General features: G+C 35.2%; 1 pseudogene; it reads left to right on the plus strand.

Annotated features, from left to right (window-relative positions):
* The window catches only part of LOC135080228 (thrombospondin type-1 domain-containing protein 4-like), a 160,428-nt pseudogene that overhangs the window by 7,446 nt on the left and 125,303 nt on the right, over positions 1-27,679 (plus strand).

Below are 27,679 nucleotides of genomic sequence, written 5' to 3' on the forward strand. Positions count from 1 at the left end.
TTGATAACCCACTTGCGTGTTATCGCCGAATGTATTCTTACGACAGACTTGAATGGGAGTACGATTCTTATCAAATGCAGCTAATTATTATAAAATGGGGTATTTTTGTGGAATAGGGTTGCCGAAAGTTAAAAAAATATTATTATTTCTTATTAGGGTTCCGTACCTCAAAAGGAAAAAACGGAACCCTTATAGGATCACTTTGTTGTCCGTCTGTCCGTCCGTCTGTCAAGACCCTTTTTCTCAGGAACGCGTGGAGGTATGAAGCTGAAATTTATATCAATTACTCAGGTCTACTGTCCCTTGAAGCTGTAAAAAAATCAAACTTCTAAGCCAACGCAATCAAAAGATACAGCCGTTTATGCCGCAAATTTTCGACACTTGCAAGGGAATCAAAACCTACAGGGTGCTTCCCGTGAACTCAGAATCTTGAAATTTGGTACGAAGCAACGTCTTATAGCATAGATAAAGGAAAAATTACGAAAACCATAAATTTTTAGTTACATCACATAATATATATTTTTTTAATAATTTTAAACTTACTACCCATTTCCTCATAAACGCGTAGAGGTATTAAATTGAAATTCATACCAAATACTCAGGTCTATAATACCTTTAAGCTGTAACAAAATCAAACTTCTATGTCAACGCAATCAAAAGAAACAGCAATTTAAGCTGCATATTTTGAAACTCGCAAGTACTCGCAAGGGAATCAAAACCTAAAGGGTACTTCCAGTCGACCTAGAATCTTGAAATTTGGCATGAAGCAACGTTTTATAGCACACATAAAGGAAAAATTCCGAAGACCTTAAATTTTTAGTTACATTACAAAATATATATTTTTTAATAAATATAAACTTATTACTTTTTTCCTCATGAACGCGTAGAGCTATCAAGTTGAAATTCATATCAAATACTTAGATCTAATTGCCTTTAACCCGTGAAAAAAAAAAATTCTAAGTCAACGCAAAAACGCAAAAGTACAACCATTGATACCGCATATTTTGAAACTCGCAACTACACGCAAGGGAATTAAAACCTAAAGACCACTTCCCGTTGACATAGAATCTCGAAATTTGGTAAGAAGCAATAACTTACAGCACAGGTAACAGAAAAATTCCGAAAAGCTTAAAATTTTAAGTAGTTATACCACCAAAAAAATTGTGATTGTAAACATAATTTTAGTTACAGCAATGACCGCGAGTTATTATGCTATGTATGGGGAGGGCAACATTTTTCAAACGGCAAAGACGACCTCACTCATCGTCATTCAATCCCGATGTTTTGGTGAATGTAGCTGTATAATCTAAATGCGTCCTACCATAGTTATGACTCGATTGTCGTAATGAACGAACTTTGTAAACCTTGCAGGTTTGTACGGAACCCTCGGTGCGCGAGTCCGACTCGCACTTGGCCGGTTTTTTTATCACACTTAGGCTCACTCAGCCTTTCAGCATAAAAAAAATGGTGAGAGAGCACCATCTTACTTTAACTTTGACAAACGTCAAAAATCTGTCAAACTCCATACAAAAAGCACCGTTTAATTAATGTCATTGTTACGGTTAAAATAAGGTGGTGCAACTCAGCCTTAAGGTTAAGTGTGTCATAATACTGCAAAAAAAGTGATAAACGTGATTTATGACAATTTATGGTGCTAAAAGATAGTTGTGGTATGCTTTTTAAGCAAATAACGGTGGTCTGCTTCAGAATAAAAAAATAATTTCATGATTTGTGAAAGTAGAATTAAAACAATAGTGCCCATTAAAATTGTAATTCCCCTATAATAGAATTGAATTAAAAACTGATAAAGAACACATAATTAGTTCCCTCAATTAATTGACTTGACACAATCTACTTAATCTACTTTTTCCAGCCCTAAATAATCAGCACGTGGTAGGTCGACGACGACGAGTCTCTTGAGTGCTTTACAACTCGTAGATGTCAGTTAAAAAGTGATAATCTATTGTAAACCCTGTTACTTTGTCAAAGCTATTTACATGACATTGGCGAAATCATGGTTCTCAAAACCAAGTCGTTGCCAAAATAAAAGAAGAAGAAGAATATTTATAAGTACAATAAATTCCATTAAGAACAGGATTTTTTTTATACATTGTTATGCAGGTATTTGACCATAATCGCACCTGGTGTTAAGTGGGATGCAGTCTAGGATGGAACATATCTGCCCTGTAGGTGCCTATTCACTCTCGCCTTGAAAAGGCCCGGATTATAGTCTTCGGGATCAGTCTTACTTGATTAACGTTTCCATCGAGTTTCACAAAGTGCATAAAAGCTGCCTGGGTAATTAACTCACCAAAAATCAAAAAGATGTATTAAAAGAACATCATTCGTTTCAGCCAAATGAAGTCCATGTTGGACGCTGCGCTGCCCGCATCCAGATTCTTTCGACCTTCACCAGATCGTCGGTCCACCTAGTGGATAAAGAAACATACGAGTAGTAAAATTGTAATACGAAACAAAAATCACCAAGACGGAAACTAGAAACGCGCGAACAACTTCAGCTAGATACACGTTCCGTATCTCTCTGTATCTTTCCGTATCTACCACAGATAACGCATAGAAAAGCTGGCGTATTTACGAAAGCTAGAGTAACTGATAACGGTTACCTAACGCTGTGCAATCCGTAATCGGTCAGTGATACACTGACACCGATAAGAAGTGTGGAATAATTAATTACAACTTTAAAAAGTTTTTGTTTGTTACTTTTATCACGATTCATTTTTATTAGTACAAAAAGTAACAAAATAGTGCTATGTTTTTTGAACTGCCATTGGCGTCATCCTATATCGTACGTAAACTACTTTCGATACGCTTGCAAAGTCCTAACTAAACAGTAAACAATCACAAAAGTAGTTATTTAATTTTTAGCGTTAAGAGTTGCATCTCTTTATTTTAAAATCGATATTCAAGTTAGTTATAATTTTCAAATCACTAAAGTAGGTACCTAAGTGATTTTTAATTCAAGTAGTTTACTTACCTAGGAAATGAACCGTTATAAATTATAGAGACAATTTGATGACTCTATGTAGAACAGTGGACGTCCTCTAGCTGAAATTATGATGATGACAAAAGAACAAACAAACGAAATTCAATCCCAAAAACATTTTAAATGATTCGTTAGATGTTCACCTCACATAATATGTAAATTGGATCATGGCAGCCCTTGTTTGACCAGTTGCGCGCGCGCCGCTCAGACTGTCGTTACAATGGTTCTGACACCAATTCGTCTAATCCCGGTCAGGGATACCAAAATATGGAAACCGATTTGGAAATATTTTATTTGATTTCACTTATTCTTTTGTTTTATATTTTATTTGGATAAGAAAGGTTTCATAACTTAACGGCCAATAAGTATCGAGCCGGCTGTAATTGTTTTGCATTAACGAATAATAACGTTCGTTAGTCTAAATAAAAATTATAAGTTTCTGTTTAACACAACCCAATCCGTTTAACTAGCATGGGGAGTGTAGGCCCAAAGCTCAATTTGCCTTTGGTAAATTAGAGAGGGTCGTGCTCCTACAGTGTAGACTAATGACCTGGTTGATGATGATTTAAAATAAACATTTGAAAAATAATGTACTAAAACTACGATAACAATACGTAGACAAAATACAGAAGCTGAGTAAGCAAGGCCTGTCCTAATCCTAGATTTAAAAATTAGAAATAACAAAAAAACATCAATATATTTCTCCAAAAACTATTAATAACCCGAGAGATGATTGAAAACTTACTGACAAAAGATCAAAGGTAGGTTTATAGAATTAGAAAATAATTTGTAAGGTGTAAACGTAACAAGATTAATATTGTGTAACACGACGCGGCGATACACTTGTCAGTGTCAAAACAAAAAGAGATGCAACAGACGGACGGGAAGATTTATCGTCATTATTAGAGGCTTAGGCGCAGAGCACACGTGACACTGACATTAATCACGTGTGGCTTTGTCAACGTTATTAATACGTTAATGACGTGATCTTTTTATTAAAAGCACGTATTTAGATTCACCTGTACCGGTGTCTGTCAGTGAAGCTGTCAAGTTTTACATGTTGCATCGTCGTGTGAGATCGATTGAGCTGAAACATAGACTTGTTGCACAACTTTGCGGGTACCGTGACTATTTTAGTCCTAATAGAAGGTGTTTATGCTTGTCAAATCTCAATCTCCACTCAAAAGTACATTATGGATAGATATTAAGTCTATCTATTAATTTCAAAGTGAAACCCATCTCTAGCCAGGGTTATATTTACGGGCGATGGATTGATATTTTGATAATGACATGAAAACTTTCAGTCGTGTGTTTTTTCTAGAATTAGAAAAACCCAAAGGATAAGATGTAACCGTGCAAAAATGGATAGATATTAAGTCTATCTATTAATTTCAAAGTGAAACCCATCTCTAGCCAGGGTTATATTTACGGGCGATGGATTGATATTTTGATAATGACATGAAAACTTTCAGTCGTGTGTTTTTTCTAGAATTAGAAAAACCCAAAGGATAAGATGTAACCGTGCAAAAAAATGTCATTTCTGATGTTACCTTTATCGATTATACTTGAAAAATTACGCAGCGAACGCAAAATTGAAACTGTTGCTTGTGATTTGTTGTGACGTATTTAGATGACAATTTGAATCCCGTCCTTGTGCACGAAGCCTTACGTATTACACATTTCGACGTCGGCATATTTATTGAGCCGAGTTCTTGAGCTTCCGAAGACATAAACAATAGATAAGATTAAAAACGTGTGACTACACTAATTGAAACGTCATTGAAACGTCAGGGATATTGATTTGTGATCAGCCTAGAGGTCAGGGATGGATTCCTGGCGCCTTTTGGTTCGGTTTCAAATAATTGAGTCTCACCACGATATCAGGAGAAAGTCTTAAGATGATTTATAGGATGAAACGTAATGTAGTCTAAAACAAATGAAGGCGTACTGAGGCGAACATGTTGTTTTGTTTGAATAAATTTTGTATGTTGGTACCTACTTGACATGTAATATAGAGGTGATTTATATTATTACTAAATATTCGTAGTCTAGTGTTACAAGCGTCATTTTACTGTAACACACACAAACAATTCTATTGCCAAAAGCTATCAAGTCGTATCCATTGTAACAAAATAGTGTGTTAACTATCACCAAGTGACGTCAATTGTGTTGTATTAAAGCAATATGTATAGAAGTATCTATAGAATCTATAAAAATAGACTAATATGATTTTGTTCATCCAATGTGAGACACAAAAAAAATATTGTTCAAATAGCAGAGTGGAAACAGCATGTTATTGTATAGGGTCACAATTTAGTAGGTATCTATTTTTGCGCCGTTTCTGAATTATGACAAAAACACGTCTACTTGACAAATATGTGTTCACAGAGTTACCTCTTTGTTGTTGTTATTGATATCCCGAAGCTTTTGTGTGCATAAGTATGTGACACAGTGTAACATTATGGTGTGATGTATCTAAATATATAAAAGGAGAAACTGACTGACTGACTGACAGATCAACGCACAGCCTAAACGGCTAAACGTAGGCATTTGAAATTTGGAAGGGACGTAGCTTAGGTACCGTAGAGGTGCACTAAGAAAGGAATTTCCGGAATTCCCACGGGAACGGGAATTAGCGGGAAAAACGGGATTCACGCGTACGAAGTCGCGGGCGGCCGCTAGTTTTATTAATAAAATATTAAAGGCAGAATCTCTGTATAGTCAGCGTCAAAAAGTTCGTAGCATCAAAAGTATCCAAAAAGTTCGCAACACATTTTTGGAATAAGGTCGTGTTATCAGCTTTTTGGTCAGTTTATGTGTCACGGACTATTTGACGCTGACTGTAGTGTAAAATGCAAAAGATCTCTCTGCTGCGTTTGTATTCTAAGGCTGAGTTGCACCATTATGCTTTAACCGTAACTATAACAATAACCGGTGCTTTTTGTATGGAGTTTGCAGATTTTTTTGTTTTTGTTAAAGTAGGCTGGGTTGCACCATTTTACTTTAACATTGACAAACGTCAATGATCTGTCAAAATCCATACAAAAAACACCGGTTATCGTCAAAGTTACGGTCAAAGTTAGGTGGTGCACTCAGTCTTAATAATGTCACTAATAGTAATGCTTCGACACTGATCTGCCTAGAAAATTACACTGAAAAAGGTTTTTAGTAAAAATGACACTTTTTAAAGCCACTTTAAGCTTGTCATGCCTTTGCCTACCATTTAAATCGACCCAGAAGCAATCCTTGACTAAAATAACATAAACAATGTTCACCGTTGACAGCTATACAGCCGCCATGGTGTATTTATGCGCACATTCCTATCCCGGCCCTAGGTTTCCTATATCATTCGCGGGAGCCAAAGTATTGGAGATGTTTACTGGTGATCTTGTTACAGATAACGGTTATGCGCTAATTTAAACCGTATGCCTAAAGGATTAGGTTCAAGGTTTCTTGCGGGATAATGAATGTTGAGTGAGGGGGTGATTTGAAATGTCGATATTTATTTTATAAATAAGTAATTATTAACTATAATGCTTAAGTCAAAATCTACTATAAAAATTATATGTAATCAGAATTCAACTAGATCTCTTGAAGCTTTTGGAATGTGTTTTTTTTTTGTTTTGTTATAAATAAATAAATGAATCATTTATTGTTCTATAGTATTATACTTAATTCTAAATAGCAGATAAACACGGAATGCTTAACGCCCGTATTTACAAACATTACTATGAGGTCTCACAGTGCGCATGGACGCACAGGGTGACACACGAACCAATCACATAGCTCTATTCCACGCTGTGCGTTCGATTTGATGCTTCACATAAGCAAGCATCGTCTGTGAATACGGGCGTAAGATATCCAAGCATCCTATTGTGTTTCTTGTAATAATAATCGGTTGTGTACCTATTGTATGTAATACAAAAACCCTTCATTACTTTTAACGGTGCGAATGATCCATCACAACCCGTATTAAATACTTGATTGTCGATATAAGCTATCGATGGTATCACCGCACTAGCGGCGTGGACATGGCCCAGACGATCCCTGTGACAGGTGAGACATCCGCCAACTTAGAGCCAGTGTGAACATTCTATTTCTGATCACCGGTCACTGGCAAATACGATATTTCTGGGTGGTCAAAGTTTTAGAGATTATTGGCTTTAGATCCTCCTATATTCCTAGATAGTCTTTAAAAAAATAGGGTGGTGTAGGGAGATTTCGTTCCTTCTAAAGACTTCCTCTTTATCATGTCAACTTCAAAAGTTCACATGACTAGATATTTGACTATGTCACACAACATCGTCTGACTTTACCTACGTGACATGTTTAGACATCGGCATGTATTGCGATAGGTACATATTAATTATTATGGGAAAAGGCATAAAGAGTGGTTTAGCACACACCGCCATTTTCAATACAAAACTCCATAATAAAGAAAATAAAACGTATTAACCTACAGGTTTCACATTTCATACATTATCTACACCTAGTTAACCTCCTCGACCTATTGTCATTCCGTGGATATCAGCTTAATATACCCACTAAAATGGTTTACGAAGAATTAATTTACAGACTTTGTCGAACTTTTCCTCTTAATAACGCCATAAAGTTTGCATCACAAAACAGAAATATAACTTTATTGTAACATAAATCTGATTAAATTGGTTATTTTAATAAATTACGACTATCTCGGTTAAAAGTTTTATGGGGAATACCAGCTTTGTTTTCGCCAAAGGCCTGATAGGCCTCCATTTAAATTGTTAAAAACGCCCACGTGATATATTTTAGAATTCATTTACATGATGATTGATATGTTACTTTCATTTTTCACGTCGTTAAATGGGCATAATGATCATGGCAAACTCATTTTTTATTACAAATATAAAATAATGATTCTTTATCTTTGATTATGCATTAAAAATAGAAGTAGGTATAAAGTAGGCACATTTCACAATTTATTTTGTACAAAAATTTGTTAATCTTTATTATTATTTGGAGTTTTCAGTAAGATACTTATTAGAAACCAATTTTACCAAAAATTGCTATTCATCTATTTCTTAATTTTTGATAAGTAATCATAATTAAAAGAGTACCAACTCATGCTTCGTTACGTTTGCATAATAGGGTCATATTGCAAACAATTCGTGTAGTCACACTATACGTGCTTTTTTACATCATTTCAAAAAATAGGACAGGACATTATTATTTAGGCGAACCTACCTTATTATTCGCCAATTTCCTACAATCATCTGGCCACAGCTTGAAAAGTCCATAATGTAATCTAATGGCTCATTGTAAACGTACTGACAGTCTTAGCGCCAAAACAACTATTGCAATCACTCACAAAATACTTACCATTCATTTATTTACAAAGAGTGGTAATTATATTTTACGACCAGTAGTCAGTTATCGGGTCCATTGAAACCATCATACTTGCGCAAGTTCTATAGGAGGTGTTCGGGTTTTTACGAGCTTTTTTTTGTAGCTCTATCAATTCATCATCATTGACTTTTTGTTGTACATTAGACTTACCTTTATAAACGCTGCTTTTAATAAGTGGTTTGAATCTGAAATGTATTGAAGGATTTTTTGGGAAAAGCAGTTTTTATGGGACATTTGCCTGTAACAGAATTCCGATTTTGCGACATTATATATAGTGCCTCTAGACAACGTGACATTCGATTTCGATAAAAGCTTAGATTATCTAGAGAGCATAATCCGAAGATTATGCTCTCTAGATAATCTAAGCTTTTATAATAGCGAACTATTATGACTAAAATGCACAAAAAAGACAATTATATCTTACAAAATGATAATTAAGAAGTCTAGAGCGAATATTATTTTGTCTCAAGGCACAGTACACAAATACGAGTACCTACCTTATTATGACGATATTTTTTTCATAACGTTCCTTCGTAAGATCCAATCCTCCAGTCAACCAATTGATATCTACATAAATCTTTTTATATCATGATAGCAACAAGACTCTTACTTGGCCATATCATTGACACTGTAGAACAAACACTCGATTACATTTATAGCTTTTAAATTGGTACTGGAAGTTAGCATGTGATTGAAATTCTTTGAACCGACTTCAATCATACTCGTCCGATTGAATTCGTTCAAAACTAGAGCGGGATTGGAATAAAAATGCCGAAGAATTACGAAACAAAAAATCTGTTAGTGTAAATAGTTTGGTTATGGCACGAGCAAAGTAGAGATATGCTAATATCTACAAGTCGATTGGATAAGACCGTTGAATTTTGAATCTTATGACGTGTTCATTAAGGGTTGGCAGTTTATAACTAACTTCAAAGTTCGTGTGGGATGTTCTGCTCTTTCGTATAGAGCCACGATTTATAGGCTGAGTTATTTGTTTTACGTCAGAAATTGATCGATCATTGGCGGTTGTCGAGATTTTTTCTATTTTTAGGACGATCTGGCGTACAATTTACTAAGATTGGCCAGGAACAACCCATGTGAGAGATTTATGTGCGTCGAAGATAATTGTAGGTGCCGTCGCTTTAATATCCGTATATTCTATACCCTCACGGTTTTAAAGGCTATTCTAATCAACCTTGATATTGATATGAGCTAAATTAATGTAAAAAATATTTAAATTAATATTTTTGACAGAGATTGAATATCTCAAAATGTGATCTCACGTCTCATGAAGACTGACACCAGGGTTGTGACTTTAGTTACGACAATTCACAAGATGGAAGAAGAGTCACTGTCTGATTTTGTTAAACCAAATTTAGTAATACCCAACAACAATGTAGTTTTGTATTGTAACAATCAACAACTCGTAAAATGTCTAGTGTTATTAGAACAGCTGGCGGCACATCAAACTAAACACTGTTGGATCTTACGTAGCTGTTATAACGGCGATTTTGGAACACAAATGTGTAGCCTGATCTGCTATCGTCTGTGCAAGTTGAAACATGCGGGACATGCTTTTAGGTGCGTCTGCAATGTATTCATCACTATTATCCTTTAGTATTCGGCGCCACTAGTCCAGTAAATAATAGGCTAAGGGCCGGTTTCAACACTTGCTCACAAAACCTCATTACCGGATCGGTATCGGATAGGTAAAGTTTATCGTTGGCAGTAAAAAGACACTGGGATTCAATCAGCAAACCCTATTTGTAACATCGCTCCTTATGTCTGCCACTATATGAGAAATCCGTGGCCTCGTATTCTAAAAATAAACTTACCCAAAACTTATTAAAATTAAAACATGGTTTCCAGCTCTTGAGCACAAACAATTATTGTATGGTTAAGGTTATGGCTATCGGCTCTTTACCATTTTGTTGATAGAATCCTAAACTTTGCAAAGGCCACTGAATATCAAAATAGACTAAAGTTCTACTATTTAATATTCATATTTCTTCCACAGGTCTCCATCATGAAAGTCGGAGTGATAACGTGACACGATGAACGTGTGTAAACAGTTGCAACAACTCAGTGTTAAGTTCAATGTGACTCAGTGATACCATAAAGTGTGTGAAAGCGGCACCATGCTCCTGCAAGGAGCACTACTAGTTCCCGCGATGTAAGTACTGCATGCTATTATGACTCGTAGTGCTTGGTCATTAGGATTGAAATGTGATTCGTTTGAAGATATGTGTAGGTACTAAAATATTAAGCTGTCGAACAAGATGTGCATGAATTAACATTTATAGCCATTAGCCATAGATATTTCATTGCATAAATATGATTTAGTTGGCAATGCCATAATAATCGAACGTGAATAAAGTTAGTTACGATTAAGGAAATCATTTTAGGCTATAGTTGATATTCACTTAGCAATAAGATTTTCTACATTTTCAATTTTAAAACTATAATCTTTGAAATGTATAGTAATTAAAATGCAGTTTGCAATTTTTTATTCAAATCAGACAAGACAAGGTGAAGAAAATCCTAAATGTTTCGACGATGTATAAGTATTTACATCTTTACTCCTCTAGCTAAGTACATTATTTATTGGCTCCTTTGTTTTCCATATAGATTTATCATTTACTTTTACATTATTTGATACTAATATAAGTCTTCTATTATTCCGAGATTAAATGATGATTTACAACTGCGCCGTATCGTTATAAAATCTGTAAACGGATTCAGTGCTGTCAACCATCGCCTGGGGATATTGTCTTCGTGATTTATTTTATGGCCACACTACTTCGTAGTGATGTAGCGAACGGATTATCGATCAAATCATTTTTTTTTGTATTCTTAAATTTATTCAAATATTACATTGATGGTACATAATATGATTTCTACGTGTGGGCAGAACCTGCGGGTCACCTTTCGTCAATTTTGTGCAAATTCTTAATTTCAAATTGTGATATGGCGTCATTTTAATAGGTGTGAAGTTTTCTGTCTGGATCCCAAAGTTGGGAAGCCTCTCGTGCATTTATTATTATGTTTTTTTTTTCTGAAGCACTACATTCCTCATGATCACCAACCACTCGACTAAGTCAGTGATTTCTAAATAACTGTCTCTTCACTATTATCACGATGGCTATTAAGCTCCTTAACGTGTCGATATATTAAAATGTCTGGTAAATACACATCACTAGCGTTTATGAATGAATTTATAAGCTATCATACACTAATAAATATTATTTATGCTCGTAATAAGCTCGCCGCAATCGCAGCGCAAATAAAATTACAAATTAATTCGGTTTTGTTGTACTAAAATCGCGTTTCTATAAATTATGCTAAGAAGGTAATAAATTACTGGTGCCACTTAGAGCATCGGTACTTTTGGTATTGTTTCATAGCATCTTAATATTCAATACTAGCGGCCGCCCGCGACTTTGTACGCGTGGATCCCGTTTTACCCCCTTAGGGGCTGAACTTTGCGGAATCCCGTCTTAGTGAGCACCTACGTCAGTGAGTAACCTTTCGCTTTTATAAATATAGATTAAGGCTTGACTTCAGACTTTTTGTCAGCAGATAGTTTCGGGCTGTTAATCAGTATAAACATAAAGTATGAAAGTGTGCACATTACATGGATTTGGTATCAGCCGATTCCTCATACAAATTATAAGCTGACCAAACTGAGTTTGTTACTCTTTCACAATAAAACTAATGAACTGGTTTTGCTGGAACTTTTCAGTAACTTAAGTTAGATTAACGTAAAGACTATAATTATAATGACATTAAGCTTTTTAGCCAGTTTACAACGCATTAAGCCAATATTTCTGTGACAAATATTTCACACGGTAGAAGCCGCGACAAAACCATCAAAATGGAATACAGTATAAGAAACTCCTTGTACTTCAACAAAATGTCTTATTTTACGACCAATCCAAAGTAAAGGTCATTTGCGCAAGGAGTCCTGCGACCCAGTTTCAAAGAAAAACTAGGTCTTGCTTTATTCTAGGCTTGCAGCTGAATTAGGGCAAGGGCTTTTTAATTTATACTTACTTCTTGTAACAACTAAGGTCAGAATCCTGATGGTAGACTTTATGAGTTGACTTAGGCGTATGACACGACGCGATCGTATGTTTGAATTGATACGAACTGAAGGAATTTATTTGCTGTTGATAGGTTACACTTTGAAGGTTGTAGTTGGCAAAGTAAAAAGTTGCACTACCTTTCTTTCATCGTAACTATAATAATAACCGGTGTTTCTTGTATGGAGTTTGACAGATTTTTGACGTTTGTTATAGTTAAAGTATGTTATAGTTAAAGTAAGATGGTGCAACTCAGCCTAATAGTTGAACTTCCATCTTATCTTGTCTGTCGCCATAACAACAATGTTAACAGCATTATTGTGTTCCGGCAGCTAGAGGTAAGATAGCCAGCTCCTCCGTGGTTGAGGATTCCGGGTGAAGCTCGCTTCCACCTTCGGCCTGATCGTCACTTACCATCAAGTGAGATACAGGCCAAGAGATTCCTCGTTGTGGATTAAAAAAAAACTTTTTTTTACATGATTTGTTTAACTTATTCATGACGCGAAAATTGTGACCATAGTCGGTTAAAGCTGAAGGGTTTTATAAAAACGCTGCGCTCTTTTGAATCGTATGCGTTAATGGGCATTAGGTTTTATTTTTAGGTAGGCAGTTGATATTTTGGTGGAACCCGTGATTTTCATTATTAAAACATTGACGTAAAACAATTTTCTATGCCTTTATCGTTTGGCAGCGGCCATTGAGCTTCTGAAAAGCTATTAAGTCGCCGATCGCCGATGATAAAAGAACCTACTCTTAATCGTATCGTAATGACTCAGTTCCAGAAATTACATTTATCTATGATCTTTCGAAATTGAGCGTGTTTTAATTCCGCAAACCATTAGTGGTAATCTAAATTGCGTGGTCGATGGTTGCGAGTCCACATGCCTCGTGGGCGATCCTGCTAGAACTGGGCTACGTCGCCTTGTACACAACTGTTGGTGAATGCCCGGACTTTTTTGTAGGTAAAAAATAGACCAGACTTACGTAGCTGCGTAGGCAGTAAAATGTGTTAATAAAGGCTAGTTAGACCGGTTAATTGTTTCGAATCTGTGACAATGATCTTGTAGATTACATTTTGGGACGTAACTGATACATTTATTCATACTACCTACACGCAATGGAGAACGTGATGCTTAGAGCCAATAAGATGGTCTGATGATGGATGGCTGACAACTTATTGACTAAAAAAGCTGCTGTATTCTCAATTAACGCGTTAAAGAATAAGTAATATCTAAACATATGGGTGATTTTTTTTCAATAAATAACGTTTTCAATTCAATTCTTTATTTCTCCATGTTGGTATATAAAGTTTACTTATTAGACATAGGCCCGTAACATGAATAGGTATAGCTAGGGTAGCTTTTTATGTACTGAGTGAGAATAACCTCTAAAAACAAAGATGAAAATATACTTTGCCCTACACTGTCAAACCTTACTTAGGTTTGACAGTGTAATTAGGTACATCATACAAAAGCACTATCACCTTAACGTGAAATAGAGCCACTTTGACCCATATTTTTAGGGAAACGAGAAAATAATGGCGACACTACATTATCGCTACCTCTTTAGTAAAGTGAAATTCTCAGTGGGGATGTCAAAACGCTTGTTTGACAATATTTATAGGGCTCGCTATGAGTGGGTAGGCCGGCAAACAGAGGCGATAGCACATCAAGCTGAACTCTGTGGCATCTAAGTTGTCGTAATAAGAGCTATTTTCCAATAAAAATGTTAAACTGGCATGCTGTTGACTCTACATAACTGTGTGCTCGGTGGGTTTGTTTGAAATTGTGGATTTGGCAACTAGTGACTACATTAAGTTGATGTAAAATGGAGGCCAAGTAGTTTTGAGGTAGAAGAACCAAACTAAATTTTATGGAAGCAATGGAAATTTTTAATTAAATGTTTTTTACACTGTGTAAACCTAATGAAATGACTAATTTTAAGTTTCAAGAACACCTCGGCTCTGGAGGTCTTGGGTTTATTTCTGAAGTATCTAAAATCAGTCAGTCATTTTGATTCCAGAAATTGTCTGGTTTGATAAGACATTGCAGGTTTGTATCAAGATAACTCCCGGAAAAGAAATTTGATAATCTGCTTCAGAAAGTTGAGAGACAAAGATAGAAAAAGCTCATTGTATAGGCTTTATCTACATAATACAATATTTTTTATCAAACACTACGAAAACAGAAGCTCCACGAACCTTGAAATTCAACTCGCCTTTTCTACCTACAACATGAATACTAGCACTTGACGTAAGTGATTTTTTTATGGTGCAATCAACAGAATCTATGTCACATCCAATTGTAGAGTTACAGGAAGCCAAATCAATTAGGTACCTACCTAAAGCCATTATTGTAATAGAGCACAAACGTCCATTTGTAAGTGACGCATTGTTAGACTTTGGCAATTTGAATTCGTAATGCAAATGAATTAAAGTAGGTATGTGGTATGTACAGACAAACGATCAGATTTTATACCTACTGACTTCTCTAATTTAGTTAATTAGACTGGACATTGACTTAAGCTTTGAATAGGTATGGGCATCGCTGTGCGACAGGGTGGCACTGCTCAGTTTACTTTCTCTTCCATTGTATGTTTTATGTGTCACCTCTGTCTTATTTGCTTTTTTTTTTACGTCTTTTGTCTTTTAATTGTGATGTCCATGGCAATAAATGTTTCTTTCTTTCTTTTTTTCTTTCTATATGTAGAATGTTAGGTATTCAAAAATGGTGTGGGCAGCGCAAGCACGGTCGTTGGCTCACATAGGACACCGTCAGGTTTTAGAATGTACCTAGGCCCTCTGTCCTACTAGCAAGGAGAGCCCCTCATAGCTGTGTCAAACACCTCCGCCACAGGTTATGTAGTATGCAAAATTTTTAAATTTTCCTGATGTGAAAAAAGCTATGTCAGTCGTTGTAGAAATACTTAGACTACTTTTTGACTAAAACTTAAACGAGAGTAGTAGTCAAAAATGTCAAAATAATGTTTTTACAGAGGCTCACTTTGGAGATTCTCGTCCTTTGATTAGGTAAGTATTTGATTAATTATTTAAGTCCACACTTAAAATCTACAAGGAAACTTTCACTTCACAATGACTGCATCTTCCCTTTGATACTCGAATGCATTTAATTTGACTGCATCTTTTCTTCCACTCAAAGCATTCCATCTCAATGTTAGCTTTCCTAATCACAAAAAATCAAAAGGAACGCCAATAATGAAAACATACCATTTAGAGTCAAATTACTCATTATTATCGCTGATAAATCGGCGGCCATTAAAGAGTGCGTCGGACGTGCGCAGGCGCCGACTGAATAGGTGATAAAATTATTAATTATAATTATTGAGCTAAGCGCAAGCTTGATTAATGGCCGCCCAATAACGGTCGGTTAACTTGGATGCGGCGGATGGCTTCATGAGAGATGGCACTAGTCACAGAGCATGGAATCGTTTCCATGACGACGATTCCATGCTCTGTGGCACTAGTCTAATAAATGTTGTTTTTTATCATGTCAATGTAATGTCTAGGTGCTACGAGTTATGTAGGCCGTCATTTCCCTTCAAGTTACAATAAATCTACGTGCGTAATAATACTGAAAATTAATATAGGACTAATTTGTTTGTAATTTTGATTTTGGTTATCAGCAAAATGTTTAAAAATCTAATATTTTAATTCCAATAATACTAATAAAACAAAAGCTCGTTATCTTTTTTTTAATAAAATCAAGTAATGAGAATTTTGACAAGCATTGTCAAGGTTTGCACGGGACGATGGCATATCAAGCTCAAGCTGTATCTTTTGTTATTACAATAATTTGATTTTGCTAGAAAATTAGCACCTGGAATGTACCCTGCGATTGCAACTGGCATTAAAGTCCAGTATCGAAACTACTAATTTGATGTTCATACAGCTTTCTTGCATGAACCCATCTACCATAGTCCGAAGAAGATAATAGTGTTAATTTGGTAAACATCAGCAATGGTAATAGCTACAAAGGATAAAACGTGCTCTTGCGTTGGATTTAAATTAATAAAATGGTTATAATTCTCCCTCTTTGTAAGTGCAATAGGATATAATTTCTAAGTTATTAGTCAGAATGCATTTCAACATTAATCAAAACTCGTGGCTTCGCATAGGTATTTACAAAAAATATAGAAAAAAAATAGAATTCTAATGGTGAAAGATTTCAAATCTGTCTTGTAGTTTCGGAGCCTATTTAATACAAACATATAAAAACACAACTCTTTTCACTCTATCGCGCCTTTTAAAGGTACAATCATTTTATCTTTATATCCCTAGAATGAGAGATGATGGGTTTCCCCATAAAACACTGTCGAGTACTTTAAAATCCCCTTTTGCGATAGAAGAACTATGTCCATTTCCTAGGCCCCATTTATGTCATAACCAACCATAATCATAAAACTGTAATTTAGGCGTTAAAGATTAAAAGAAAGATTCAAGTACTTAGATAAGTACACATTTTTACTATTTTAATAAAAAATACTAGTGACCCACCCCGGCTTCGCTCGGGTTCAATGTATTAAACCTTTCTCTATTGCTGAAAACTGCATAAAAATTCGTTGAGTACCTAGTTTAAAAGATGTAAGCAAACAGACAGCGGAAGCTACTTTATTTATACTTCGTTCGTTCGCGTTCGTTCGTTCGTTTCAGCCGAAAGACGTCCACTATTGCACAAAGGCCTCCCCCAAAGATTTCCACAAAGACCGGTCCTGCGCCGCTCGCATCCAGGCACCTTCCGCGACCTTCAGCAGATCGTCGGTTCACTTAGTGGGAGGCTTGCCTTAACATAAAAAAATATTGACTGCCTACTCTGTTCACGACAAACTCAGTACCAGTAGATATAAAAAAATATTTTCTTGTTTGTATGTCCTACGTTTGGAAAGTTTAGCATAGCAATAATATCATAATATTCAGTATCATGTATTCATATGCAAGTAAGTATCTCTTATAATATTCACATTAGTGTCTCGGTAACCTTTGCCAAGGAATAAAATTGCATTCGACGCGGTTATGGCGGTTGTGCCATCATAACTCCTAAATTATAATTTCTCCAGTGACATTAAAATGGCGGCGTCTTAGGGTCATGCCATCTTAGGGAACAGTTTAGATCGTATTATTTTATGATTAGGAGTTAGTTTAAGTTGTAAAAATATAGTTTAGGAGTTAAAATGTCATTGCACGGAAAGCTATATAAGACTGATTTAGTAGAGACAGAAAAAGTTTATACAAAAATTGGATTGTACCATTTTCAGTAATTTTTTTACATTCAAAAGGTGGCACATATTATTATTAGGACATTTGTTGTGTAGCATTTATGTACGTACAAGTTGGAAAGATTTCTGATCTATCAAAAGTTTTAGACTCGTCATTTGTGCTTTATGCTCGTGCTCAATAGCTAAATGAATGCTTCTTGTTACTTTTAGAGCTAAGTAGGTATTTGTCAAAGCACCAAAGCATTGTCAAAAGTTTACCTTGCTAGACTAGACATTTTACCATAACATTTTAGTCTTTGGTTCGCCTTAAACCCGATTTTCCACTAATGGCACGGGGCTCAAAATATGGCGTGTTAAACATTCCTCCATTTCTTGTCACTTATTATACCCAACCGTATCTTCCTTTTCATGTAGATTGATTCTATAAACATAAAATTTAATCGTCTCGAATACGGAGCGAACTCGAGCCAGAAACGTTAGCATACATTAGCATTAAGTCGATTGCTTCCTAAATCCGCGTGTGACAGCCCTGTTGGATGCAAATAAATTTAATAATAACAATAAAACTTGGAGTATTGACTTCTAAGGTCAGTTCTGTGTTAATATATCTAATATCGTGCCCGCTGTGGGTGGTCGGTTCAAAAATATCAAGCAATATTGTATTGTGGTGGTTCAAAGTTTAAAGATGCGATATTGTGCATTAGTATTCCCCACTGTGTTTATTTCGACATCTGTCGAAGTAAATTAGCAAAATTTGTAAATACAGATTACGAAGATAATGTATTGTGCTAGTGTATCTTTTGCAATCGATTTGTTTGTTGAATTTATACTGCTGCTATAGTACCCGCAGGCTACAGACTTTTTGTCGGTCGATAGTTTGATCTGGCTGTTAATCATTATCAGAAATAAAATACGCACATTACACTAATTTGTTAACGGCCAATTCTAAATCTCCCTCTATAAAAGCGAAAGGTCACTAACTCACTCACATCACAAAATCTCGGAAACTACAAGTGCTAGGAATTTCAGCTTTTGCATGAGAACCCCTTTTAGAACGTAGATGCTCACTAAGACGGGATTTTACGAAACTCTACCCTAAGATTGTAAAACGGGATCCACGACAATATAGCAGCCTACCAAAATATCGGCTGATTTTGTGGTTTGTGGGGACTCTAACAAAAATCAGACTATAAAGTTTTATTGCTACTTGAATTCGTAACATTTGTTCAATATTGAAATAGGCAAAGTTCTAATGATGAAGCAAAACAATAAGGAAGAGCTAGCGACGTGTGTCCGATGCGAATTATATTGGGACGTCGCTCAAGACGATTCAGTTGAGGAGCCAATGGGCCGTGCGAATATCGCGGTTATATTGGCCACGACCAATCATAGGCCACCAAAACGTACAACTAGAGTGATTGACAATGAATATAATTTATTGGTGATAATCAATCAAAGCATATGAGACGAAGCGGCAGTCATCTGGTATTATTTGTCATACCAGTGCACAGTGTGTTATGGGACTGTATAAACGGACATTCTCATTGATTTGATGAACCGTATAGAACTCAGTTATACAAACATGATAGTAAAACTCCCGTTTGAAAATTCCAAGTAGTTTTCGCGGTATAAAAATTCAAAGTTACCTATTTTTTTACTTCAAAATTATGCAAAAATATTCTCACTCGTTAACTAATAACATTTAATTCAGAATTGTTATAATACTTCATAGAGCTCTTAAAACTACACGTAATAAGCATATTAAGTGCTTCGTAAACGCATTCAGTTAATTAGGAAAAATGATTTTAGTGATTTTTGTTTTTATTTTTTTTCTCAATTATACCTTAATATATGCAAACATTTTTAATTGCAAGATATAGTCTGATATTTAATCTAATTGTATTAATAAAATCAGCTTTAAACTCCGTGATATATTTGAGAAAAAACATAAAACGTCTTAATAAAATTTTTACGCGTCTAGAGTCGACAATTTTGGAAGGAATAATTCATGTCTAAAAAGTTTCAAATCCCGCCTCTTATGTGCATAGTGTTGAAGGTTCTAAAAAGTCACATTCACATTGTTTTTAACCGACTTCAAAAAAAGGAGGAGGTTCTCAAGTCGAGTCTTTTTTCTTTTTTAACACTCTTATATTAAAAATAATAATAATTAAAACCCGCCAATCATCATTATTAAGTTATAATTAATAAGATGAGTAAATTAATTACAAATATGTACATAATATATTATACTAATTATAATAATACACTTATTAATACCAATTATAATATTAATAAATATAACGTCAAAAACCACCTATCATTTATCATAAAATCATTATAAAATATCAAATTTGTCTAACTATTATAAAAACAGCCTATAAGCCACTCGCTCAAATGTTAAATGTGTCCTATCCCGTACAAAACATGTTTTCGAATTGTACCTATTCATGCTCGCCGCCGCGCCGCGCAGTGACTTACTGGATGGCTTGTATTTAACCCTCGCTGTACGAGGTGGGGTGTGACACACCCCAGTCCTTTAAAAATAGCCACAATTTTAAAAATTTGCAAGTGCTGAATTTGAAATTCTCAGTAGCTGGAATTATGACACTGCTGCTTCGATCAGCGTTGCAAAATCAGTCCAGCGGTGACTACCAACTGAGTTACATGCCTTTAAAGTGCGTGTGGGTGTCACACACCCCACCTGGTACGGGACGTTGTTAAAAAGTTTAAAAAAAAATCTAACAGTTTTGGTGTAATTTATATATTTTTAGCTTTGTCAATTGAATAAAATTCAATACAAATATTATTTTTCGTGATTTTTACGGTATCTGAAATTTTCAAGCACTTTTAGTCAAATGAGATGACTTTTAGTGCGAATCTGGAAGTTTAGTACTGAGATCCGAAGATGTATGTGAACATACACTTATGGGCTACAATTTATACTTGGTGATACAATTTATTGGCTACTGAAATGGAATAACATATTTTATAAATAAATAAAATTGTTACGCTCCCATTTTATGCATTGAGCATACTCATTTTCTTTCATCAGAATTGTGGTAAATTGAAAACCGATGATCAAAACAAATTTATACCCTTCCAGTTTTTAATTTACTTTTAAATTATAAGTAAATACTTGTACTTTGTTAAATAAAAACGGTTGTCATAATTAAAGGCACTAATTAAAAATTATACATAGGAAACTGATTCCTAAATTACAAGAACAACGGAAATTGTGTCTTTTTGTTTTTTTATGATAAAAATGTTATAATACATATTTTCAGCTCAGAGCATTTCAAAACCTAATTAGCATACGTAAATAACCAATATTAATTATTAAATTCCACCTAAAAAAATGTTGAATGAAAATTTTATCACTTTGTATATTGGGGTGTGTCATACCCCACCTGGTACGGGACGTAACTTTTAGTCACCTCGTACACGGAGGGTTAATTTGCACCTACCTACTTTATAAAAATAAAAAAATCACTTTTAATAGAACTGCTACGCTAAATCGTTTTTGTATTATTTATTATTATTAAGACAAATTAATGTTTCTCTGTAAGTGATTGCATTGTAATCTTTTTGAGAAATAAATATCTTTAACCATATTAACTTAAGTTGTATGTAAGTAACTAACTAAAAAAGTATGTAAACAAATCTAGGAAGTCGAATTTAGCCTACCTTTAATAATTTTCTCATCGATTTGAAACCTATGTAAATCGGATGTCAATACAATAATTTTGTACAATCGAGCTGATGATATTTAAACATTCAAAAGAAATATTGCTATTAAAAAGTGACGGGAAATTTACAATTCTATATGACGCATATTTTCAATTTGATTTTCCTCAAATACATCACGGAATTTAAAGCTGCTTTTTTTTATACAATTAGATTAAATATCAGACTATATCTTGCAATTAAAAATGTTTGCATATATTAAGGTATAATTGAGAAAAAAAATAAAAACAAAAATCACTAAAATCATTTTTCCTAATTAACTGAATGCGTTTACGAAGCACTTAATATGCTTATTACGTGTAGTTTTAAGAGCTCTATGAAGTATTATAACAATTCTGAATTAAATGTTATTAGTTAACGAGTGAGAATATTTTTGCATAATTTTGAAGTAAAAAAATAGGTAACTTTGAATTTTTATACCGCGAAAACTACTTGGAATTTTCAAACGGGAGTTTTACTATCATGTTTGTATAACTGAGCTCTATACGGTTCATCAAATAAATGAGAATGTCCGATTATACAGTCTCATAACATACTGTGCAGTGGGCTAATTCAAATGCATTTGTCGAGAGTAGAAATCGTCTGTCAAATAATTTTATAGTAATCAATTTTGAACTGATTGTCAAGGTAATACAGTTGAAAATTGAATATCAAAGCCAGATGACGCCTAATGTCATTCAGCCGATGGTAGATGCCAAATTTCCAATATCGCGTACGAAGACGGAGAACTTTGTCAATATAGTGGTACATAAGGGTCATAATTAGTGGATGCCGACGATTTTCGCGCTGTCATCTCAACGACTGCCCACCCTTGTCGTTAGAGCAGTCGACTGGATAGAAAGCATGGAAATAACATAGTGATTGATAAACTAGGTGCAAATAAACATATTTTATAAACACAGAATGCTTTTTGCTTAAATTTGAACATAAATTTACCATAATATAACTTATTACACTTATGTCTGGATTTGTAAGCAGAAATATGGATAGGTACCTACTGGATGGAGTGGATGACATAGTGGATGGAGTGTTTTGTAAAACTGCAAAAAAACTTTACCACTAGCTGCTACTAACTGTAACTTACACAAACTTCTGCCGTTCACCGCTAGGGGCGCTGTGCAATCTGCCATACATTTTGTACGCACTTGGTAAGGTTAAACTTATGGTAGAGCTACAGAACTTCCATATAATAAATTATCATGCGCAAAAATTAGTCTGTTTGGGCCCGCCATACACGGACAGTTCGAGCAATTAGCCAGTGGTCAACATAAAGGCACGGACCGCTTTTGCAGCCAGTCAACAGCTTGAATCTACCATTGATAGGTAACTGCTGGAGTAGTTGGTAGTGAAACTGCTCAACAGGTCACAATTTCATTTTCATTCAAATCAGTAGCAACATTGATTTTGAGGAAGAGGAACCACTGCTACTTTGTAATATTTGCTCGAGCAGTCAGTATAAAATATACCTGGCAACTGAAATTTCACCGTGCCGAAGTAGTCACAACTGCTCGAGCAGTACCGTGTATGTGTGTATGTAGAAAACAGTTGTCAGTATGCAGTTGCAGCTAGAAGCTGTCGTAAATTGTGTAAGAGTGCCTAAAATGATTTGTGTCTTAGTTTTACTGCTATAAAATACTACGCATACCAATATTATAAATGCAAAAGGAACTCTGTCTGTCTTGCTTTCAACCGATTTTGATGAAATTTGGCATAGAGATAGTTTAACTCCCGGGAAAGGACATAGATAGTTTTTATCCCGGTTTTTGAAACAGGGACGCGCACGGTAATGTATTTCGGTGACAGACAAAATTCTACGCGGGCGAAGCCGCGGGCGGAAAGCTAGTATAAGTATTATAACCCTTTGTTTGATGTGCTTGTAGCTTAATGATTTTTAATGCTTAGAAAGGCACGATAAATGTTGGTCTGGGCTAATATCTCTTTTCGTCATTTTCAAAGGCTTTACAACAGTTTTTAACTGTATTATCACATTGTAACACCTATATTACTATTATGGAAGCAATAAACGTATTGAGTACATTGAGTTATAATGTACTTGAGTACATTGAAGTAATATTACTACGTATAGAACAGACATCGCGAACAAAATATGTACAGTGCGGGGTGCGGGGCGGGAATTTGACGGACAGCTGTCAGTCAAATCCATGACTATCAAGTTTCATAATTTATGGCGATAAAATCTGCACCAGAAAATGTCGTACTTCATTGATAGGATTGCACGAATAGTGACGTTCCTGCGGTCGCCTCATCATAGACATTGTGAATCGATTGTGAAAATAAACAAATCGGCTAAATCGTGTTAAATTTTCATTGTGCTCAATAGCAAAAAGGTTCAGCTACTTACATTATTTTCTTTTATTATATTGTGCGTTTCCTGTAATGTAATCTAAGCTCCCCTCCCTTAGACTAAAATTAGCCCTCCTAGACAAGTGACAAAACGTAGCAGTTGAAACATTCGAATTCACTTCGCTCTGCCGTTTTTTGGTGTTAGTTACTTCACTCTGTGATGCGATTTTAAAATTACAACTGGCGATTCCGAATTCACAACTGAGGGGACTGAGGCTAATCGTGTTACTTGTGCTACAAGTGCGTACATGGGCTTCATACTGATGCTTAAGCCATTAATTATTTTTCTACCCGATTAAAATCTAATGTAATCGATAATCGCCTTGAGAATCGTTAACTGGTATTTTCTAATTCGATATAAAAATTACCCATCTCTAGTTTAAAACTGTCATCCAACAGCGCACGAAATATTATGAGTTATAGATAATGATACCATTACAGAGGCGACACTTCGTTTACGTTTAGTTTCTGCCTATTGAATTGGATACTGTAAGGAAACATCGTCATCATCATTTTAGCTACTGGACGTCCACTGCTGAACAAAGGCCTCCTCTAATGATTTCCACATCGCCCAGTTGATAGTGGCCTGCACCCAGCGTCTTCCTGCTATCTTCAGTCAGTCCATCTTGAGATTTTAGAAAAATTCCCACTCGTCACGGTAGGAACAAAGCTAGGGATGACCCACGCCTTCATTCCAGAACCAATAAAATAACTGAAAGTCAGAAACTTCCAGTTATTTTATTGTCTCTATTGTTAACTATCTCAGTGGTTGAGTACACGTATAATAGCTGTGAGGTAGAAGTTACGGGACTATTCCCACCTCTCCTTTTCACCGCTGCATCTCCTGTGTAGCTAGCACCTAGACTAGTTGATTTAAAGCCAAGGTATATCAGTTTTTAGGTAATGACTTAGTGCATCTAAAAATGTAAAACTTTGTAGTTTTTTGTAACATTGAAAAATCTAAAAAGAAGCATCATTTTTTTACGTTCAAGTGTTTCTAAGAAATTTAAATGGAAGCTTTTGATGACAACGTATTGCTTACTTTTTCAGCTGTCGAACGAATCACTATTATACTCATAGGTCCTGTACATCGGTAGATTTGGTAAATAAATGAATCCATCCGGACTCAGAAACTAAAAAAATTAAAATAGCTGTAATTTTTTAATACTGGATTTGTCGATTAAATTGATCATATTATTGCGCCCTAACGGGTCGGACACTGGTGACCAGACACACTGTACAATTATTATAATTTTAGCCTATCTCGTGAGCTAGGTGTCAATAATTAGGGTGATTTACTAACTAACCAGTCGCATACGAACAACAGCAGTGAGATTCAAACAAGTTTGATCCATGATGCCGCACGACTATTGTGTGAGCCCACCCGTATCTAACCTAAGCTTATTTAGCTTAACACAAGGGGCTGGACGGGACTATTAGTAATTTGTGCAATACAAAGTGCTTATAATCTTTAAAAAAATCTTTTTATTGCTGTATTTAACCTTCCTTCCGTATACTAATTTATGCGTCAGTGTCAAGTCTGCGATTTAATTCTTTGAAATTTTCGTAAAATGGCTGCCGCCGCGGTGACGCCTTATAATTAACAAATTAAAATTAAATTAGTGTTTTAAAGTGCATAAATGTACAACTTAATGGTAAAAAGTCATTCCTTGATTTTTACTTAATATGTATCTGGAGTTATTTGAACAGTATTTACGTCTATAGGATGGCATATTTCAAAAAACAAAACTGCACTCAAGCGTGTTGTCACAGCAACCGCTGAGCACATACTAATTGAATTTCGGTCCATGGACCTGTTTGCGTGCCAGAAACAGTCTAGTTGACATGTCTTCTCTAGTACGTAGTACATTATATCTCAATGCTTGAGTATTGAGTATTTGATAAAATCTAACATTAAGATTGACCCCTTCCCTCGCACACCCACATCTCTCCACCTAGATTAAATTATTGACATTATTTACTGTGTTCATTTGATTTGGTGCATAATCTGAAAACCATTTAAAGATTTAACCATTTACAATGAAAATAATTAGCTCGAATTCGTACAGTTTTTTTTATTTGTCATTTTTGACAATTAGTGTAATGTTTTATAGATGACCCCATTGAGTTATAATGTACTACGTACTAGAGAAGACATGTCAACGAGATTGTTTCTGGCACGCAAATAGGTCCGTGGACCGAATTTCAATTAGTATGTGCTCAGCGGTTGCTGTGACAACACGCTTGGGTGCAGTTTTGTTTTTTGAAAATATACCATCCTATACACGAAAATACTGTTCAAATAACTCCAGAAACATAATAAATAAAAATCAAGGAATGACTTTTTACCATTATCTTGTACATTTATGCACTTTAAAACACTAATTTAATTTTAATTTGTCAATTACGGCGGCAGCCATTTTACGAAAATTTCAAAGATTAAAAATCGCAGACTTGACACTGACTCATAAATTACTATATACGAAAGGAAGGCTAAATAAAGCAATAAAAAGATTTTTTTAACGATTATTAGCAATTTGTATTGCACATATTACTAATAGTCCCGTCCAGCCCCTCGTGTTAGCTAAATAAGCTTGAGTTACGAGTGGGCTCACACAATAGTCATGCGGCATCATGGATCAAACTTGTTCGAATCTCACTGCTGTTGTTCGTATGCGACTGGTTAGTTAGTAAATCACCCTAATTATTGACACCTAGCTCACGAGATAGGCTAAAATTATAATAATTATACAGTGTGTCTGGTCACCAGTGTCCGACCCGTTAGGGCGCAGTAATATGATCAATTTTATCGACAAATCTACTGATAAAACATTTTATCCCTACTATTTAAAAATTACAGCTATTTTAATTTTTTTATTTCTGAGTCCGGATGGATTCTTTTATTTAGCAAAATCTACCGATGTACACGACCTATAAATATAAAAGTGAATTCGTTCGACAGCTGAAAAAGTAAGCAATACGTTGTCATCAAAAAGTTTACCAAAAGCTCCCATTTACATTTCTTAGGAACACTTGAACGTTAAAAAAATGATGCTTCTTTTTAGATTTCAATACTCAATACGTTTATTGCTTCCATAATAGTAATATAGGATTTTTCAATGTTACAAAAAAAATTAGAAAGTGAACTTACCTTTTTTCTATTTTTAGATGCACTAAGTCATTACCTAAAAACTGATATAATACCTTGGCTTTAAATCAACTAATCTAGGTGCTAGCTACACAGGAGATGCAGCGGTGGAAAGGAGAGGTGGGAATAGTCCCGTAACTTCTACCTCACTTTGTATAGAATTGAGGTACAGCTATTATACGAGTACTCAACCGCTGAGGAGCTCAATAGTTAACAATAGTGACAATAAAATAACTGAACGTCAGAAAGGTTCCGGAGTGGAGGCGTGGGTCATCCCTAGCTTTGTCCCTACAGTGACGAGTGGGAATTTTTCTAAAATCTCAAGATGGACTGACTAAAGATAGCAGGAAGACGCTGTGTGCAGGCCACTATCAACTGGGCGACGTGAAAATCATTGGAGGAGGCCTTTGTTCAGAAGTGGACGTCCAGTAGCTAAAATGATGATGACGATGTTTCCTTACAGTATCCAATTCAATAGGCAGAAACTAAACGTAAACGAAGTGTCGCCTCTGTAATGGTATCATTATCTATAACTCATGATATTTCGTGCGCTGTTGGATGACAGTTTTAAACTAGAGATGGGTCATTTTTTTATCGAATTAGAAAATACCAGTTAACGATTCTCAAGGCGATTGTCGATTACATTAGATTTTAATCGGGAAGAAAAATTATTAAAGGCTTAAGCATCAGTATGAAGCCCATACGTACTTGTAGCACAAG

The sequence above is a fragment of the Ostrinia nubilalis genome, chromosome 17 (assembly GCF_963855985.1).
Source record: "Ostrinia nubilalis chromosome 17, ilOstNubi1.1, whole genome shotgun sequence".
Lineage (NCBI taxonomy): Eukaryota > Metazoa > Arthropoda > Insecta > Lepidoptera > Crambidae > Ostrinia > Ostrinia nubilalis.